This window comes from Lepisosteus platostomus, chromosome 10, assembly GCF_059453375.1.
Source record: "Lepisosteus platostomus isolate fLepPlt1 chromosome 10, fLepPlt1.hap1, whole genome shotgun sequence".
NCBI classification, from domain to species: Eukaryota; Metazoa; Chordata; class Actinopteri; order Semionotiformes; family Lepisosteidae; genus Lepisosteus; species Lepisosteus platostomus.
In genome coordinates this window covers 47,790,135-47,811,220 of record NC_142620.1, presented here as the reverse complement: position 1 = coordinate 47,811,220, position 21,086 = coordinate 47,790,135, and positions in this window count along the sequence as shown.

The following is a 21,086-nucleotide window of genomic DNA, read 5'->3' as shown; positions in this document are numbered from 1 at the left end:
AGGTTCTGTTTCCATATTGCGGATTTTGGTTACGTAATATTATTTTCTAGATTTCACGTTGTGAATATGATGGGATGTCTGATGGGATATTTCTAAAAATCCATCCTCTGTAAAACGTCTTCTCTAGTTGTCCTGCATATGTATTCGCTAATGAAGCTGTGTGTTCTGAGCCTGGATCTCTACATTTCTGTATGAACCAGCTTAGAGGGCTAAAGACAGCTTGTGTTTAAATTTATGCTTCTAAAGTCATGGTCAGCATTTATTTTTGTACTGTGCTGTAAACTTGTTCTGTGCCAAGTCACATTATTTTATAGCGTTTTTATAGCGTTATCAAATACGGTGTTACTGTAGTTTCCTGACTCCCATGTCACATGGTCTGTGATTGAAACCTGTAAAACCGGTTTAATTCGTCACAGCCAGCACTCTTCAGGTGTGAGGGTCTTCTGCTCAGAATGAAACGCTAAAATGTTTGTGTATATTCTAATGGTAGTGGGGGCAGGGTGTGTGGGAACAGGTTTGGTTGAAATTGCATTGGAGATCTATGTTCTTCACACCTGAAACATTTTCTCTGAAAGCATTTTCTTCGCAGTTTAACCGATCTTGTTACAGCATGTTACAGTTTACTATTATTAACCATATTAATTTTTAGTGCTTAATGTAAAATCTTGTAAAAATATATTTTCATTGTTCAAATATACATTAAGTCTGACTATCATATAATAAGTTAAATACAAAACTAAAGAAAAAATAGGGTTAAATATAATTCAAAATATTTTGCTAACAATGTTAACTGTTTATGAATAATAAAATGTATTAACTAAGGAGTAGGATGGCACAGTTGTTAGTATGTTTTTTGTTTTGTTTCTTTTTCATAAATACAACAGTCTCAGTGGCTTTCAAAATTAAATTATGAATGCAAACCTGTGAACTAGAAAGATAACTAAGATATCCATCCATTATATTCCATAATATCCATGAAATATATGGCGCTGAAATATGTGTGACGCAGTGGTAGCCTGACACGGTGAGGTGCCCTGGCAGCTGTATGATGCAGTGGTGGCCGGGCACGGTCAGGTGCGCTGGCAGCTGTGTGGTGTGACGCAGTGGTGGCCTGGTACGGTGAGGTGAGCTGGCAGCTGGCAGCTGTGTGGCGTGAGGTGGGAAGTAAATGGCTGGTCAGCACACCACATTTAACTGACACTATGACTTGTGACAGGCATGATACAGCTACCGCAATGCAGCTACCTAATCAAACAGCTTTCCTGTAAGTTCCCTAGGAGGCCATAGCACAGCTTGGTGACTTAACACTGTACGGTCTGGAACCAGACAATATAAGACCAAACTTGAGGTCATGGATGCCTTCAGGTGCCACACTATTGAATTGGATAGAAATCCAAGAAACAGTAAGCCCTGAAGAGGTACAGGTAGTTCGTTTGCTTTAATGGAACAAACCTCCAAACCACCCTAGCAGATACCCAACACAGGTGTCGTGGTTTATCGGGGGTGCTGGGAACAGGAACTGTTGTTATTGTAACACTGCTGCCGGGTAGCTGGATCATGACTGACAGTGTACTCTGAATGCTGTACTCTCGCATCAAGATGTACTCTGGGTAGCATGAATGAGTCAAAGGTAGCATGTCAAAAGAAAGGAAGTGACTTCTGCCCAAATATCTACTACAGAGGTATCAGATATTGACAGTGAACTTCCTGATGTGTAATTCCTAGACTTAGATAATGTCTCCTACCGTGTTAATACATACTCCAGATGTTATTCATCCTGTTTGTATCCAATGCTGGTTCCGGTATGAATTCTCGAGGAGTAATGTGGACATTTAAGGTTAATGTTCTAATGACAAGGGACATCACTTAACTCTGTTTTGTTTTGAAGGCAACAACGCCTCAGGACCTCGTGACCTTCAAAAAGGGGGGATATGTAGCGGCGAGGCTTATTAATAAGAAAGAATTAAGTGTTTCTGAGCTTTCCCAAATTAGGCCTCATCTCTCTGTTCATCTCTGTGGTGCAGCCACAGAGAAACTATTCATGCAGGCTGATTTAAGGTTTCCTTTGATAAGGTTTCCTAGGACAGCTCCCAAAGGGGGATGCACTTAGCTTAGCCTGGCTATCATGATCAATGGTCATCCATTGGCGCCTATCTGTCTAGGGAGTGCCAGATGGACATCTGGACTGCATTCCTAAGTGTCAGGAGTAAGTGACTCATATCTCACCTTGATCAACCAATCAGGGACTGGTAGGGCCGAGTAACCCACGTGGGACTCTGATGCCCATGGAACTTTCAGCCAATCAACGAGCTGAAGTTCCTCCAGGTAAAAACAGGCAACACAGAGGGCCTGGTGGAATTCTGTGGACTTTTCTAAAGGGAATTCAAAGGAGAATTCCAGGGCAGGACTGCCCAGGAGCAGAAGGCTCCCAAGGGCAGGACATTCTCGCAGCGGGCCTCCTGACCATCCTGAGACTCAGCCCGGACAACCACGGAATGGCCAGTGTGTCCGAGTGCCAGAACTTTCCTTTGTTCTAAGAGTCGAGAGCGGAGGTTGCCAGAGAGTAACCAGAGGATCCACCCGCGGTTAGCACCAGCAGCAGGCCTCATGAACAGGTCGGAACTGTGGACAGCTGAATCACTATTCAGAACTAGCTCTTCATCAGGAACGAACCGGTCCTCTTCCTGACTTGCTGGGACCCACAGTCATCTTTTCTCCTGTGCGCAAACTTTGCTAGTTAAAGCCAACACTAACTAGCCGGTCAGTGAGCATCTGCAGCGCACCGTCGCAAGCCGCACAGCACAGCCTGGCACCGAGCCAGAGAGCGCGGATTGGACAGCAACAGCCTGCAACTGTTTCTTTGAGTCCGCAGGAGATCTGAATCCCCAGAGATTGGATTAGTATTCAACTTCACTGCATTACTGCTCGAGAATTCAATTGTTATCCCAACCAGTTGATATCAATTTAATTCCTAAGAGTTTTGTACTTGTTTTGAGTATCTAATGTAGAAGTTATAACCAAGTTCATTTATGAAACAGTCTTAATGAATGATATACTGAACGTATGTCCTCTTGATATGTGTAACACTTTGTAACTGACTGAATATATATCTTTTGTATTCTGATAACCCTCTCGATAAGATCTGTTAGGTTTATATGCATATTCTATGTATTAATAAATGTATCCTCGTGTATTAGTACCTGTGTGTGTGCGTTGTTTGAGTTATATCGCATGGTTGGATTCTAAAGCCATCAAAAGAATCAATTTTGTGATTTACTGCTACAATTAATAATTGTCCCAGTAAATGCCCAAACCCTACAGAACAGGTGCCTTCAGAGAGCACACTACATTACATTTTGGCTATGGCAACATTACACAGGATTGCTCTGATGTAACCCCAGCTAGGGTTAGGGTTAGCATTTCCACACTACTTAGACATTTTCTGTGCAGGATTTTGGGTCCCAGGGGAACTTTAGAACGAGTGATATTTTGCTGCTATCATGTTGTACATTGCAACGTTTAGGAATTGTATTCCAAACCTGAGTCAGATCCCAAGTTGTTAGAAAACCTGTTCTACTTGGTAAACTCTCTTATTTTTCTAATTTAGTGTTCAACTACATGTACTGTATGACTTCATGCTTTTCTTTAGTTAAAGTTTACAGATGTTGAAATTAGGGGCAGCAAGGTGGCACTGTGCATAGCATTGCTGCCTCTTAGTCCTGGGTGTTCAATTCTTCAAGTGTTATCTGCATAGGGATATTTCTTCTCCTTGTGCTTCTTTATATTTCCGCTGGGTGCCCTGGTGTTCCCCCGCAGTTCAAAGATATACTAGTAGGTTAATTTGCTTCTGGGAAAAAGGCCCTGGTGTGAATGTGTGTGTGCCAGCCGACCCGTGTCCTGTCTAGAGTGCAAACCACCTTTCATCTGGTTTCATCTGTATTGCATAAAATCATCATAAAATTGATGGATGTTAAAATTATGACAAACCCAAAATGAATAGAATAAATAATCTTTAAAAAATGTAATCATATCTAATATTTATTTGGAATCTGTGTTTGTTTTAAAATATATTTCTACACAAAAACAGTATATACACAGACCGTTATCGAAATATTTGGTAGCATGCTCCACAGAACTGAGTAACTCTCCATCCTCTATAAAGTAATGGAAATGTCCAAGCATATTATATGATTCATGATTACGGAGTAGTGTATAGTATCAGTAAATTAGGCATTTTCTTCAAATTACTGTACTAAGGGAAAGCCAGCTTTATGGGACTTCTCAAGAGGCATTATTTTTGTTGTTTGCCTCTGGAACACAGAATCGTGCAGAGCTGAGTCATCTCCTGTTGTCAGAGTGGTCCCTTAACTCCATAGGCGTCAGTGAATATTAAGTGGAAATTATGCTGCAGCACAGTTTTGCTGTTATTGTTTTTTGGTAAGAATTTGTATGCTTTTAATTCCAATTTAGGGTCTTGCAACTGGGAGCCTACTCCAAAAGTGAAGCATACAGAGTAGCACTACAACCTAGTATATCTAAACACTGTAGAATATACAGTACAGTACAGCACAGCTCCCCCATATACTGTACAGTATGTGAGAATATGTACATACAGTATAATATCTTGGTACATGTCATTTGTTGCAATTACAAATTTAAAACAACTGCAACTGTATTACAATAATTCTCATATGTTAACAAATTAATCCAGTATGTATATAATTTTTAAATTATTTATATATTATTTTTTGCTTTCAAAAGAGTAGGATCACAAAGTAGCTGCCTTTCAGCTTTATACAAACCACATATCTGTTACCCTATTCACCACTTTTCAATAATGACTTTCATAGTTTTTGTGCCGCTATACAGCCACCCATTAACTAAAGAGCTATACTAGTACAGTACATTCAGACTTATGTTTTTTTATATTGGATTTGAAACTTGGATGTTATTAAAGGTTTAGGAGATAATAATACAAAGCAATACATTACCATGACTTTAATTTGTATAGTAACTAATTAAAGCAAGAACAATGTGTTTGAAGGGTTCTGCCTCATGACCAGAGAGAAAAGCCTGATGCAAAACCAGCTGACAGGCCTGATGTCAGCCCTATCTGATTAAAAGAAATTGCTGGAGTGGAAATGAAAAAAAGGTATATTTGTTCTCTAATTCGGAGAGGATGAGTAAAGACAGTAGGAGGGAGTGGAGAGTCATTGGCCAAAAAAAACGTGTTTGGAAGCAGGCCATCTTTAATAAAGTACAGTATGGCTTATTTTAATTAAAAAGACCATTTCAATAAACCCCCTATTTTTATTCATTTGGTAATAAAAAAGGACATAGGGTAACTATCTTGTCATCTTCCCAGTTAATTTCACAAACCCTTTATATGGCTAGAATATCTCAGAATTATTTTATTTTACAAATTCTAGGAAAAAGAACTGAGCCAAGTAACAGTTTCATCACATACTCTTTAACAGTTGTGTTATTATACAGTAGTTACAGGGAAAATTAAATGAGGTTAAAGAAAAAAAAGAAGTGTCTGTAATTATTTCTTTAGGGGGGGAGTAAACCGCTCTGTGACATTAAATTGTTATTTTCCATGACATGTTACCATAACCTAGGTAATTTATTTTACAGTTTTCAGCAATCATTGAATCAAATGTTTCATCTACTATCTTATACATACTTTAAGTGAACACAGAACTCAGGAGAAAATAAATCTTTATTAAAATATACACATACAGTACTCATCTACAATATATGTACAGTATATGCATTCTAAATACATCAATTGGAAGCTAAACTCTATGTATTATATATTCACCACTGAAACAAAAAGAATAGGGAAGTACTTTTTGAACTTGAGATATCTCAATGGTACTGATGATTCAGTCATGGTCTATTTCTTCCTTTTAAATTGTTTGTGATTTGGTCCTGGGTATTTTATCTAGAGAACTGAATAAATAGTCCTTCTACCTAGAATGAATGATAGAACAAAATTGTATGTAGCCATTTTAGATCATGTTAAAAAAAAGCCTTTGATATGCTTGACAGTTCCCATCCATTTCAAAGTCAATTTACATGATATAATTAACCAGCATTTCTGGGGTAAGATTAATCTTAAACTAAAACAAGACTATTAGATGAAAGCAAAAGAAGTCTGTCAAAAGTGATGACAAAACTAAAGCACTACCTTCTAATTTACAAATATGAAATGAAGTCATTTGTGTCTCTTGCATTTCATTAGATGTTTTAACTTAATTCTATTTTATAAGTCTCCTGGCAGAATGCCAGCATTGCTGCTGAAGTTATGGTACTCCTTTTCTTGCATGAGCTGTTTCAGGTTAATGAAGCTGCATAACGTGTGACTGCACCCTTGTGATTCACCAACTTTATACTGCCAAACTTTCAAGAGACGCAAAACAGGTTTATGGGAAGCTGATGAAACAGTACAATTTTTTATCATGTCTGAATTTAATTTGGAGTTCCACAGGTCTAAATCTGTTTTCCTCTCGGTGAAAATGTTTGAGGGCACTTCTAACAAAGTTTATTCCCACCGTGTCAAATTAAAATACTTTAATTCTTCTTTTTAAATTCCGTCCCCATTGGGAAATCAAATATTTGTTTTAAAATAAAAATGCAACAACACAAGGTATTGAAATAAGAAATTGACTCTGTGTGACAGAGCTTGATTTAGATCACCATACTGAGACGCATAAGAAAAATGAGGTCTGAAATATTTTAAACATGGATATCAAACAACCAGAGAAAATTTGATTATACAAAAACACAGATCAATGAATAATGTGAAGTTTTCAGTATGAGGCATGACACATTTTCAAAATGAAAACTTTACAAAGTTAGCATTGGGTTTGACCTTGCTGAGCTTTAAAACAAACTTGCCAGCGTTTATGGTATGTACAGATTCGATTAACCACTAGAAAAACTGCTGTTGGATATTCTACCATTCTTTTTGTACAGCTGCAGCCAACTTGCAAAGTTAAGCTAGTCATGGTTGTCTCCTCTTGATGACTTTGGTGAGTCATCCCACAGATGTTCTATTGGATTAAGGTCAGGAAAAAAAGCCTGTCCAAGGCAAGATCTTGATCTTTTTTTCACATCTGTGGGAATTCCATGACACTGAGCTTTATGCATAATCACCAGATAAATATCCAAGGGAAATTATTTTACAACCAAAATAGCAACAGATGAATATGTTCTGTATATTTTACATAATTACAGTTAAAATTATGTATAAAATGTGAGAGTTAAACAACTTAAGTAGTTTCTACACATTGCCTTCTGTCAAGTCTCTTCAAAGGTGAATCATTGTTCATTAGTAAACGAAAAACTCCACCCATCTCTCTGTGGCCACCTAATATGTTCCCTGGACACATAGAAGATGGTAGCCCACATTACTCCTGGACAGCATCTGAGTATGCAGATCATTTTCATACAGTGAACTTCAGACTTCTAATTCGCTTACTGGAGCCACTGAAGTCTGAATGTAATTTATGCAATTGCTATCATACCCATTGGAATGTCGGCTTGTACAGCACTACTACCTCGGCGACTGGCCAAGCCTCCACTCAGTCTGCCAATTCACCCGTCGCCATGGTTACAAAAACAGGTCAGTTATCGAAACACCAAACTGCTATGAAGCTGGTAATTACCTCGCTGCAGTACGTATTTAAGCTCAGCAGTAACATCGCCACTTGCTCAGTCATCAAGTCTTTTCTCGAATCTCAGCTTGAGAAGAGAGAGCTTCTCTCTTGCTTACTTGATCCCACAGCTTATTCATCTTTTGTCTTCAACCATGCCTTTCAGATACCCCCAGAACTTGACTGTGACACCTGCTTCCTACAGTATGACCTTGATTAGACTTAGAGCTCACCTTGGGAATTTCCATTCACTGTCGCTCTGAATACTTGGCTTGCTTGTCTGACAATGGTTTTGGTTTCAGATTCACTTATACCAGCCATCTTAGCCTGCACTGCTCAGGGATTGCCCATGGATGTTTTTTTCTCTGTATCCAGACCACTGCTTGTAACAACACCAGTAGTAGGTCTGACAGTTGCATCACACAAATGTTATGGTCATGGTCAGGTGTGATGACTGTCTGCCTTTCAGTACATTAATTTTCTCCCAGAGTCAGTTTCCTGTTTTTTTTTCTAGATTAGTCTACTGATTGTTGAAATACAATATCTCTAATGGCATATTCTCTCACAATCAGGTAGTCTTCAATTTAGCCAATACAAACTAGTTCATATTCATCACATACTGTAGGCAGTGCACCGTCATCATTTTTGGTCTTCTTGCATTAAAAAAATCAGGTCATTTTGAATAGCTACACTGTATATAGTATGTACAGTACTTCATCAACTCATTTTGGCAATTTAAATTATATTAAAAACACACTAAGTATCTGGTGTTTTTTTTTGCAAATGATGTAACTTGAACTCAGTATTTTGGTATCCAAAGAAAATTGCTTAAACAACCAAAACATCAATCAGCTTATCATTTAAAATATAATCTGTGCCCAGTGAACTTTTGATGTTAAATGGAGATTGTTGTCTTTTCATTGTGAGAGATTCTGCAATATATTTTCACAGAAACATAGAATAAGTTAGTGTGTTAGAATGCCAAAGTAAAATAACCTATTATTAAATATTATTAATTCATTTTGCTGATGCTTTTATCAAAATAAACTTACATTCATGCCCATTTTTACAGTTGAGCACTTTACTGAAGTAATCCAAGTGAAGTACCTTTCTCGCTCAAGGGTACAACTACAGTGCCTCACCTGGGATTTGAATGTATGATCATCCCATTATGAGCCCAGAGACCTAACCACTACTCCACCATGCTGCCTAATGTGTCCAGTGGTCCCTTGGTTCTTAAAGTGAAGAAACTGTAAGACCAGCACATCTCTCATGCCTTAATAATGACAATTATTTTTTTATTGAAGTTCTTGGTGTCTGCAGTAATAAACATTAGGGAATTCACTTTATTGGATTTAAAGATCAAATTATAATTTGTTTTATTTGTCTTTATTTACACATGTACTATGTCTGTACCTCTTTTTACAAATGTTCTCTTCGTGAAGATACTACGAAGCATGTGAATTGTTATGGATAAAGAAAGCCAACCTAGAATCTACAAACCTGCGCCATTTTAGAGAGGGAAGAGGATATGGCTTGTTTCATATCGAGTGTACGCATCGCACTCCACTAGTGTGGGTGAGAGTTAGTACAAAGCATACAGAATGCCATGATAGACATGTGTGATGCAATTCACCATGTCTTGCTTTGTGCGTTGTTTTGCTATTGTTTATCTTACTTTTCATGAAAGAACATATGTGGTTAAGACTTAATTGTGGACCATAAAGGTGTGAAGAAAATGAAAATTGTGAGTTTTGTGTGCAAAAACACAAAAAGCAAATGAAGTGGTTACTATTGTAACACTTTAGGGTTCATGTGGGCGCCCTCACCATTGCTGCATCAGGTCAGCCCCCCACCATCAGGGACTCAAACCCAGACCTCCGGTGTCACTCAAAAGGGACCCAGCCTCTTGAGCCAAAGGGAAATCTCCCCGTCAGCCCAGCGGCTGCGGTCCCTGCTATTCACAGGGAAGGGTGGTGACGTCACCGCTCTGGTAAGCCAGCCCTCGCAAGCAATGGAGGCTGTATGTGTAACACTATATAGTACAGAACAGTCACATTTTTAGGGTCTGGAACAGATTGTACCTTTTCATTATAAGAAACAATGGGAATAGGTTTTTCTTTTCTATGAATTTTCAGTATACAAAAAGGTTTCTGGGAACGAATTGTGTTTGTTAAAAGGGGGTATTTCTTCATCATATCACCAACTGTAATTGGTGATAAAGGTTTTTTCACCAAATATTGAGTTCACAGCTAATGTCATATTGGGTCACCACATGAATGGTCTGAATACTTTTGCAATGCACTGTATATCAGTGTTTGCCTTCACCCAAATAATGGAACTTTCTCTCAATGATTTTAATTTACGCATTTATCATTTAGTTGTGCTGCATTGCCTAAAGGGGCTTGGAAATTTCTATAATGTAGTTTACCGGTTTCCAATTGATCTTAAATGCAATAAACTGTCTTGTCTCCACATGTACAAATTCTACCATGTAAACTCCTAAAAAACTGGGATTCAGCATATTTCAATTTAGACATTTTTAGCAATCAATCTTATATACAGTATTGTGGTAAAAAAATGTTTTAAACATGGCAGTATTTATAAAATATGGAATACATGCCAAACTTCACCAGAAGGTAAGACTAAATCAAAATGATAACATGAATGTGTGGCTTTAAAATGCAAAATCAACCTGATGTAAAATAAGCATTTTGTTAATCCAAAACAGTTACAGTAAAATATCAGTAAAAACTAAAGATAAAAAACTGAAATATGTTGATTCATAAGCATTCATAAGCATTCATAAGTTGATTCATAAGCATTAGCCCGTGATGCAGCCTTCAAATCTGGTAATGAGGAAGAACTGAGAGGGGCTAGGAAAGAATTAAGAGCTGGCATAAAATCTGCCAAGAAACAGTACAAATCCCAGATAGAACACCACTACAACACCAACACTAACCCACGACGCATGTGGCAAGACATAAATACAATCACAAGCTACAAGACTAAAACAAGCCCTGTAAGCGCTACTGACCCCTCTCTTCCAAACAAGCTTAACACCTTCTACGCACTCTTCGAAGCTCAAAACCCTGAACCAACCACCTGGACCACTGACTCCCCTGCCACCCCACCCCCCGCACTATCCAAGCTAGATGTGTGGAAATCACTAAGTAGAGTGAACACACATAAAGCTGCTGGACCTGACGGTATCCCTGGCCTGGTACTCAAAACATGTGCCTGGCAGATAGCTGATGTCTGTACCGACATCTTCAACATGTCCTTGGCCCAGGCCACTGTACCTAGCTGCTTCAAGACGACCACCATCGCGCCAGTACCGAAAAAATCAGCCCGCACATGCCTGAACGACTACCGCCCTATTGCACTCACCCCCATCATAATGAAGTGCTTTGAAAAATTACTTATTCCGCACATTAAAGCCAGCATTCCAATAACACTGGATCCTCTCCAGTTTGCCTATCGTACAAACCGCTCCACAGAGGATGCATATAGCTTTACACACCACACTAACCCACCTGGATAAAAGGAACACCTATACAAGAATGCTGTTCATTGACTTTAGCTCAGCATTTAACACCATCATACCCATAAAACTTTCTACCAAACTCAGGGCTCAAGGTTTAGATACAACCCTCTGCAGCTGGATCCTAGACTTCCTCACCAGCAGACCCCAGACTGTCAGGATTGGCAACCTCACCTCCAACACACTCACCCTTAACACCTGTGTGTTACGGCTGTGTACTCAGCCCACTGCTTTACTCCGTGTTCACCCACGACTGTACTGCTAAGTTCAGCACAAACACCATCATCAAGTATGCTGACGATACCACAGTCGTGGGCCTGATCACTGACAATGATGAGACTGCCTACAGGGAGGAGATAAAACAACTCGCAGACTGGTGCCGAACCAACAACCTATGTCTCAACATCAGCAAAACCAAAGAGCTGATTGTTGACTTCAGAAGACAAGGAAAAGTTCACTCCCCCATCTACATAGAAGGGTCTGCGGTGGAGATGGTGAATAACTTCAAATTCCTAGGTGTTCACATCTCTAAGGACCTTACATGGACACTGAACACCTCCAGTCTCATCAAGAAGGCACAACAGCGGCTGTACTTCCTGAGAAGGCTGAAGAAAATACACCTACATCCACTGATCCTCACCAACTTCTACAGATGTATGGTGGAGAGCATACTGACCAGCTGCATCACAGTCTGGTACGGCAACTGCACCGCATCCGACCGTAAGGCACTACAGCGGGTGGTCAAAACTGCCCAACACATCATCGACAGTGCCTTACCATCCATCCAGGAAATATACAACACCAGGAGTCTGAAAAAAGCCACCAAAATTATGTGTGACCCCACTCACCCCAGTCATAACTTGTTTGTTCCCCTACCATCTGGCAGAAGGTTCCGGTCACTCCAGTCGCACACAACTAGACTCCAAAATAGCTTCTTCCCCAGAGCTGTCAAGTTGGTGATGCCCCCACTCCCTTCCACCTTATTATGATCTCTCCTAACGTCCTCCTGTACCCACAACGACTGTACTCCTACACCACCACACACACATGTAAGCCGAAATTGTACTGTCCCCTCGATAGCCCAGTAAAACTGTAACAGGCATAATAATATTTAATATTTATTAATTAACCATACTATTTTTAACCATACTATTTTTGCACTGTTCCAAGAATTACCTTGCACTGTCCTGTTATATTTTCTCTGTTTGTGAAATTTTGCACAGTTTTGATTACTTGATTACATGTTATTTATGTTATGTTATTACATGTTACATGGGTTTGAATTCAATTCAACTTTATTGTCATTAAACTTACACAGGTGCATAGTTTCTCATTAGTCACTCAGGTGCAGTATATAAATAGGACAGAAGATAAGACAATAGACAGTTACACAATACAATAACAGTTATTGTATTGTGTAACTGTCTATTGTCTTATCTTCTGTCCTATTTATATACTGCACCTGAGTGACTAATGAGAAACTATGCACCTGTGTAAGTTTAATGACAATAAAGTTGAATTGAATTCAAACCCATGAACTCAATATTTGTTGGAAGTAACTTTGGTAGCGATTTGCAAATGCTGTATAACTGAATGTTTACCAACCTTGCATCCTTGCTTGGTGATTTAAACAAGTTATTAACTAGTATTTGCCTGTACCTTTTCCTTCAATACTAACAAACTTTACAGTCCTTTAAATTTTGACTGCTGCGATGGTGTTGATTGCTGAGTTGAGTCTGCGCCAAACATATTGCTCGGCATTTTTATCGGTCATTAACAAATATCAATTACTACTTTAACGAAAACACAAGCTATAAAGCTATAAAGTGACAGAATGTGATCACTGTGCATTACTATATTCTGGAATGAACAGCTTCTCTAAGGGATTTCTAAGAAACCTGACATGTAAAATAAAAGTTTACAACTGTTATGATTAGAGTAGCTATGCATTTTGCAGAAAAAGACAGTTGCCCATTCCTTCCATTCGTAATGAACTGCTAGAACATCAAGAAACTGTATGTGTAACTGTATAAAATATCTTTGTAGAAATATTTCAGAAAATAACTTCATTTTATAAAAGAATGTCACCATTTTATGTAACCAGGGAACTTTGGAAGTGTCGACTGTCCTTTAAATTCTCAACTAGTGATTGTTTTGTTCCTAGGACACTTTTCCCTAAGTCATCGTCTTTATAATACTCTAATTTTTATTTCTTTATAACATTCATTTCATTCCAATTATATATTATCCAAAATTAGGAGTAAGTCTTGCTCAGGACAGATAAGGCACATAAGATCCAACCAGGCTATATGGTCTGAATGGCCTCCTATCGTTTGTAACTTTTGTAATGTTCTTACAGTATGTTTTATGTTTTATTTTTTGCACTTAGAACTAAAAAGGCAGAATAGTCCTAATGGTTGCTGAGGTCTTTGTCTAGTAGGTGTGGAGGTACAAAACTTTCTGATTGCTAGTGCTGTATATCAGGGTTCATTTGGGATGACAGTGCAGCAGCGATAAGATATGACTGACTCCTGCAGTGGGATGCAATATAGACACAGCTCCTTCATCATTGTCTTGCTAATATACTATAATCCCTGACCTCAGGGCTGACATGGCTTCACCCTTACTTCTGTTCTCAGTTATCAGTCTAATTTTTCCTGTCTCTTTGTCTTCAAGAGAGGGTGGCGAAATTGAAAGTTAGTATTCTAAGCCTCTGAAAGCTTAGACTGCCCATATATACAGTAAGTTAACATGAATATATATTTTCTAGTTTATGACTGAAGACCTGAAAATGAACAGCTTCTGGTGTTTGTTCCATGTTAAAGTGAAAGTTGGACACAAAAGTTATAAATATTGCCATGCTTGAAAGGTAGAGGCATAAACACAAAAAGAACATGAACAACAATATATTTTAAAAATCCTTCTCGATATCATTTCCTTGACATTAATCCTCACCTATTGTACCCATTGCAACCTCTAGCACCTTTGGGACATTGAAGTGATATAAGTGGATTAACCACTATGTGACCGCAACAGTTTATTATTTGTGTATCTTATACAAAGATAAAATAGGCAAAAAACCTGTTTAGTGTCAAACCCCAGGAAAGACCTACTGTACATCTTATTAGTTTATCAAATCCACAGGCTGGAAAGCAAAAACATAAAATAAAATTGCATTGCTTTCAAGGCTAGAAATCATCAAATAACAATCTCTCTCTCCTTCTCTCCCTTGCAGTCCCTGCCCTAAGCATACCCTGTCTGAGTAATTTAATCAAATCATCATGAAAGCAGCACCGCGATTCAATTTCTTTGAGCGTTGGAATATTGCCAGAAAGCACAATAATGAAAACTGTCATCTTTTCAGCAATAAGAAATGATAAATAAGTTATTAAATACCAGAAGCCAGCTGAAACAGTTGCATGAAGTATTATGTCTAGTGATTGACCGTTTGTTGGTCGGCCTTCTTGCTGACAGACTGTGTTGAAATTTTCATCGATAACCACATGCTTCTCAATACAGTTTATATTTTTCTTTTCTCCTCTAAAAGTTCAAATATATGTATTAAAAGTGTATCACATAGCTCCAACGTCATAAGCATATTAATTTCCTGCCAACCCATCAATATATTTTTTACAATAGCAGAGATTTGTGAACATTAAGGATGAAAATCAAGGTTGCAAACTGTAATTGCCTAATTGTGCTAAAGATTAGAGATTTCTTTCCAGTGACTAAATGGCTCTTATGGTGCAAGAAAATGATCCTGTGAATCCAAAAAACTTAATAAAAAATGTACCTTGAGTATTTAAAGACCATGACAGATATTTCTTTGAAGCAGTGGTGGTAAAAAAAAACAATCTTCAAAAACAAAACAGAGGTCAACTTGAGACTATGTCATGGTACAGAAGAAATGAGTTACCCATTAGGTTTCATTAGATTAGGACACATTAAGGGAACATTAGAATATGAAATATTTTGTCCATCTTTCTTTCATAAATGGCAGAAACTCTCCTTTTATCAAGAGGCAATTTTCATAACCACTGAAGAAAATCATAATAAAAAATGCAGCACACAATACATACTGTACAGTATAACAAAAGAAAAAAAGAAAAGGACTGCATATTGGCCTGACAAATTAGCAGGAAAAAAGAATTTATGCAACAATATTTTTTGGGCTATTGTTACACACAATGCTGACCGGGGTTTATCAGGTTTGTGAAGGTTTAGAAAACCTAATAAAACCAAGGTACTCAAAATTAAAAACACATATGTTTTTGAGAGAAAAGCTATCACTAAAAGAAGTTATTATAATTTTAGAAAACAAAAATTGATTTGTTGTTCATCAAATGGAAGAGAGTGAGAATAAACAGTTTTTTTTTCATCAAGCAAATAATGCCATTTTAGTTTTGGTTGCCAGAAAATAAATGCTACCACTCATTTTCCTGCAGTAGTGTGAATTTCAAAGATAATTGATAATTCAGATATAAATTGAGATAAAAGCCTTAGGGCTGCTGCAGTCCTAGAAATATCCTCATAATATTAGGATACTTTGAAATCAAAGTGCTTTGCCAGGTGGATTTTAATGCTGGGTCAAAAGAACACACTGTTTAAAATTATGTGCTGTCAATATTTGGATTGAAAAGTAACTGAGATGCCACATTTGCTGTAGTTATGTTTTTGTATTTGGGCAATTTTGGGTTGCATTTTCAGAACAGGCTTTCTTTCTTCTTAATGACTAAATTTCCATGTAGAGAGCAATTTGTCCTGTTCCCAAAGCTTTGTAAGTATTTTTTTACTTTTTCTTTGATCTTTTATTTATTATTCACATTAAGATAATTGAATATAAATTATCTCCTGTGCTCCCTCTTAAAAAGAGGCGGCAAGACTTCTTCGATGTCTTTAAAATAATTGCTGTGTTGAGCAATTAATCTTTCCTCTTCGTTGCTTCTTGGATAACATTGTTATACCTTAAATCATCCAACAACACCTTAGTCAAACCCTTTTATGAGGTGGTCATGCACAAGTTTAACTTTGCCATTTTTGAGTTCAAGACAAAATATTTGAATGATTAGCTCCTTCATTCAATTAAATATTTAGCAAATTTGATGATAATGAAATATAATTAAAGAAAAAAATAAGAAGTTTTCAATAACCATAAAAAATTAATATTTTTGTGGTCAACCAAAAATCTTTAATTACAGAATCCTTACAAAGTATGATCAGCAGCCTTTATGCATTTTTATTGCCGTGTCTTATCATATAATAATTCATTCAACTGATCCATTTAACCCAATAAACTTACATTTTTACAAATTTATATAACAGCAATCTGAATAAAGTACCTTGTGCCAATATACTGCACCACAACAGAGTCAGGCTGTAACCTGGGATCTGAGCCCACAATCTCCAAGTTACCACTCCAGAACCCTAAAATAAACAAATGTTATCTTTTAAATGGAGGGTGTTGAAAGTTTGTGAGCAAGCAAAATCTACAAAACTTGTTTCTATCAATCAAAAAACAGATAATATGGTATCCCACTTCCAGCTATCTACTAGTACTGTTCCAAGAACATACCAACATGTTTAATTTTTTCCACAACTCTTTATTGTTTCCAGGTGCTACTGTAACTGCAACTGGAACATTAATATATATATATAATTTGAAAAAAAAGGACTGTAAATAAGTACTGGAATACTGAATTTAAAACTTTTGGGATTAATTTGTTTATGCTGTAGCTTGCAGGATTATTTAAAGTGATCTTACATATACAGTAGCTGAAGGATTATGCTTTATGAATTAGTTTAAACCACAAAATGAAAATTGATCTTGTTTTTCTAACTGATTAAACTACAGAAGGACCCACATTAACCCAGTTCTATGAATCTTCATTAGAAAATAATTAAGATAAAGAGAAATGTTCTCACGGACATTGAATTATACTGCATGATAATATCAGAGGAGTCCCAATTTTAATTGGCATGTAAAAGTCTATTATACTGTAAATGATGTTCCCTTATTGGCCTTTTTAGCTGTTGAATGGGTAACATGAATAAAGTCAATGTTTGGCTTTTACGCAATTGATTCAAGGCTAAGAAACATTCATATGCATTTCTCATACTACAAGTCAGAACTTATCACATTAAACCTTTTTTGCTCAAGCTTGAGATAGTCCATATGAAAATCTGTTTTGACATTATTTTTTTCAATTCCATGTAATAGCAGATAGTTGGAAATTGGACCCAAAGCTACTATTCATGCTGGTCTTTCAATAGAAAAATTGAAAATGTAGTCATTAGGGAAAGAATGACTCATATTGAGTGTGGATTATCAAAGAGTTAATCAAAAAGTATATATGCCAATATTGAAGTAATATTGAAGAAATTCAACATTGTGGAAAAAAAATCTGAAGTTACAGTAATAATGCTAATATCTAAGTGTTAACATGGTAGTACTTTCCTGTGAGGTACTGTATATTGACAGAAGACATTGTAGAAAACTACAGTTCAAAAACATGCTCAGAAGGATGCTAATGAAATTCTAGAATAAAGAGAAAATAAGGAATACTTACAATAAGCTAACAGACCTGGAAACCTTTGATGAGGCAGTCAGGAGTGTTCAAAATCTACCATGTTATTGAAATATCCTGAGCAATATTGACCCCAATGGGCAATTTTTTTAGCACAGCATCATTACAGCTTATCTCTCCCAATGTTAAAATTCAACATTCTGCACTGGCTAGATAAGACCGAGAAAGGTTGGATTTACCACAAGCAACTTTCAGCCCACAACAACCTTTAAACAACCTTTGAATAAAATATATATTCAAGCTGACTGCCAGGGTGGTATTAAAATGAAGTTTGTAATTATGTATAACTGTACTTCAAAAGTCTAAGAGTCTCTCTAAGTCAGGCTTGGAGAGGGGATTTACTTTTGAACTAATCATGAAGATTACCACTTGTTGAAATACATGCTTGTAGTTGGTGCCATGTTTATACCTTTACCACTGTCACTTAGAATTTTTTTCTGTTTTAATACCATTTTAAAGTTTACAGAAAGTATTGAGGGTAACTACAGTACTGCTTGTGAGCTACAGCATTTACAAGGTTGGCTCACATCATGTATTGTGGAACTACAGTGCCTTTTTTTAAACTTTCAAGGAACTGTTTTAATGGAAAAGTAGACTTGAAACATAAAATAGTGGTATTATAGATGTGTGAATTATTAAGTATGGCAAAACATTACTTTAAATATTAATTTCACTAAAGCTTATTACATATAAACCCAAAATTGACCACTTCTAATTGCTTCTTATTTCTTTTGTTCTGTCTGTAATTATTAAGATGTCTCGTTGACTAAATTTTGCTTAAATGATATGTTAACATTCATTAAATAATTTAGCACCAAAGCATGCATGCTCTTCCAGGTAAATGCAATTTACCACAAAGGTTCACTGACATGGAATTCAAGCAACTCTAAATCAATACACTGACCTGTTTGCTTTAGCATTTTTTCCATTATGAACAGCATACTCTTTATCTCTACAGATATTCCTTAAGCACTTGGAATACCCTACAATGTGCACAGCCAGAAAAAAGCTAAGCAATTGTAACCACACAATGAACCATTGCCATGGCTAATATTGAAGAGATGCATTGTAAACACACTGTCCTTCCAAAACCTCAGTGCCAGAGTCAAGGATGATGGAAATATTTAGCTATGAAGTTGGAAAGAGTCTATTGTTTGAATTAAAAAAGCAATGGTAATCAGCAAGATTGGAAAAAATATGAACCGACTCTTTGAAAAAGACAGTAAGTTTGCTTATCTACATAACATAAATTATATGTTGACTTCAGCCTATAAGTGTGCCAAAGTCAAGAAATGTTGGACATTTAACATAAATCTACATTTTAGAAGCATGCACACTTTTTATTTTTTAATTTTTATATCTTTTTATGTGCTTTACATATTAAAGCAAGAATGTTGGATGCAATTCACAGTGAATAACAACAAAAATAAGGTATCAACAACTGGAATTTTAGAACAGCTGATTTTTCACTTGATTGGAAACCTCCATTTAAACATTTAGCAAAAAACTGAAAACACCTGAATTCATCAGAAATTTCATGAACACAGGAAATAGCAGATAGTATTTTAGATGGTAAGAAAACCTTTTCTTTTAAGCAATCGTCTGGAGATCAGTTGTGATATACAGTGGTGTTAGAACCTTGCAGTTGTAACTGTTAGTTCAGTTTCATCTTGTTTTGTTTTTATTATTTTAAGTGGTTAGCTATTGCCACCTAGTGTATGGAATTATACAAAATAAACAAGGTAGATTCATACTTCAGCAGATCTCAGCTGGCTAATGGGCATCAAGCATCAGTATCTGAGTCACTAGAATATAAGATAAAATCATTAAAACCCATCTGAAGGTGGTTATGTCTGCTGTCTCATAACATCTGTCTCTAGGCTGACATCTGATACTTCAGTACTGCCTGTGTGCCTCCTTTCACAGCAGGATTTCCAATCTACTGCAATTGCTGCTTTCTGTTACAGTAGCTGTGCCGGATTGAACTTACTGTATGTTCATGCAACCCTAAGACATCTTTGGAATGGTCTGGTTTAATTTTTATGGTAAATTATTAAAAAGTAAGGGTAGAAAATGGAGTGGAGGAAACATTTAGGTTTGCATTGTATATACTCAGCACAACATTTCTCTCATGGATTACAAGCCTAATCTTGAAGGATAGGTGCTTAGCAGCTGTACCATTCAAAGTTATATCTGTTGCAAATTCACCCTGTCTGTGAGTCTGGGGACTGAAGCAGTTTCACCAGGAAGTAAAAGTCTCGAGTCACCCTTGGATTTAGGGATCAAAAAAAGGTCATAACTACATTACAACATATAGTTTTGTATTAAGTAAACAGCCATAAAGAAGAGCACAAACAGATATTTTGCTAGTCCACAGTAGGAACATGTTGGCTTATTTTGTAGGGACATTACAGTATGATTCTTAATATGTAATGGCAGATTTGATAAATGTTCACTGTTCAAACTGTCCATCTAAAAGAGAAGCATACCAAAATCAATACGTACTAAAACTAAGAAGACAAGTTATGGAACCATTTCTAAAGAAAATGGAAAAAAATGCTTACTCTGTCATTTAGACAAGAGGTGAAATGGATCTTGATGCTTTCTTTAGTTCCTTAAAAGGATCATTAGAGAACTATTAAAAACTATGTAGGATTAATGGAGATTTTATCTTTGGTCATCTTTAATGTTTGATGATAAATGATGGCAGACAGCATTTTTGAAAAGGAAATTAATCATGTGTTCTATCAAATCTGCTGTGTTCTTAAAAATGGTTTAAAACAGTTTATTATGGTTTAGTATATACATTATTTTCATAAAACTTGCTGAATGCAACAGATGCTATCAACACACTGGATATAGAATTTGTTGATAGGTAGCATATAACAAAAGCCTTGTGCTCAACAGGGTAAGCAACTCCAATCCATTAAGCTTCTGCTTCTTTACTTTTAATATAACAGTAATTCCTTGCATTTATATACAAATTTAATACCAAAGATCACCAAACCATTGACTGGACATGTAATTTTTGGTCTTGAACAGAAAAGAGTACAAGGGGAGCTGCCTTCACCCCTTCAAAATCAATACTGAAACAAACCAGAGAGCAAAAAAATTAAAACTACATGGAATAGCATTTAGACTTTAAACCAGGAGGTATGTTTTTCTACCCAAATGATTCTACAAATACTGCATAACAAATTACTTAATGTAGTCAAAGTTGATACCTTGACTTCTTTCAAGAAACCTCAAAAAGTTACTACCAACCAAACAAGCATGATGGGCCAAATAGCCTCCTCC